Genomic DNA, 1,497 nt, shown 5'->3' with positions numbered 1-1,497 from the left:
ACATGGAGTGTTTTCTGTATCATGGAGGATTTTGACTAAAACCTCAAATCTTTGGTTTGCTTCGAGGTATTCTTCCAACCTACAAGACGGATCGTTTTTTACCCTGGTTCTGCATGCCTTATCAGTTGATCACCTTCAAATGTTGGAGCGAACATAAATTTATTTTCAGGAGGGCAGTGCATCAGAGAGACCGGGTGAGGGAGAATAAGATTTTACAATGCAACCAATTCTTTACTAGAATCCAGGGCACTCCATATAAACGGCACAAATTACTTTGAAAAAGTATCTTTGCTCTTGGGTCCTTGTATAAACCACATTGCATCATTGTTTTATGTTTGATGCAACGATGGGTCCTCTAGGACCCTTCTATCATTCATGAAAGAACCTTAGTACTTTTACAATAAGGGAGGCGGTTACAACTTTGGTTCGGCTCAAAGATGGCGTGTAGTTGCAACTATAGAGGTCTTCTCGTGTCAAGTGGTTCGTCCCTAAACGAGGGCGAGCCTGAATTTGAGTGGAAGGTGCATCGGATCCTATTGTGATTCTATCTTATGTTATCGAGTCCAGGAGGCCTGTTTTGGCTCTGGGGTGCATATGCTTCCTGATGAACAGCAAATTCAAAAAAATAGTAAATAATTCTTTTTAGATGTTTTTGTTAGTGTAACAAGTATGCTTGACATTTTTCATGCGAAACGGGATGATGGTACTTCGTCGGTGAAAAAAAATAAGTGTAATATTTGGAGGTAACATTTGTCGTTCCACGTGTTTTTATTTGCAAAATACTTAAGCATTCCTCCTAAAAATTTGCAGGTAGCGTTTTAGTGTGACAACAAACGCATCTATTTTTTTCCAAAAATTTTGACATTTGCAAAAAAACATTTTTGATGGACAGGAGCATATGCTCCCAAGAGTCAAACCGGATTTCCGCTAGAGTCCTCCTTTTAAAAGCCATAATCTACTTTTCAATTCTATGTTTCCCTCGAGGTCCTTATGTAGGAGTACATTGTATCATCGCTTGCTGTTTCTTGCCGTGTGGACCCTTAGATGCCCTTCCATCATTCAAAATAAAAAAAAGAGTAAAAAAAATGTGGAGGCTGGTATAATTTTTTCAGCTTGGACTATTACCTGTTGTTTTGTCATCGTCCGTAAATATGGTCTAGGTATTTCAAATCGGGATCGTGAAAAAGAAAGAGCATATTTCTTTTTGCGAATAAAAAAAAGAAAGAAAGAAAGAGTACTTCAAAAGGAACATTTGGAAAAAGGGGTGCTTCAAATGAAGCGATCAAAAAGAAATAAAGAGCATTTCAAAAGGATCATTTGAATAAAAGGGGGCACTTCAAATGGGGGATGAGTACGAAACTTCATAGGCGGGAGCGTTACGGATGAAGACGTAGCGGTTCGAGTAAAATCCGGCCGCCCCGAAAAAGCAAAACAAAACAAAACATATTTCAAAATCCAAAATCCACACCGCCCATCTTTCTCCACGCCGGTCTCAGT

This window comes from Triticum aestivum, chromosome 3A (assembly GCF_018294505.1).
Source record: "Triticum aestivum cultivar Chinese Spring chromosome 3A, IWGSC CS RefSeq v2.1, whole genome shotgun sequence".
Taxonomy (NCBI): Eukaryota; Viridiplantae; Streptophyta; class Magnoliopsida; order Poales; family Poaceae; genus Triticum; species Triticum aestivum.
Note: the sequence above shows the minus strand (reverse complement) of the source record.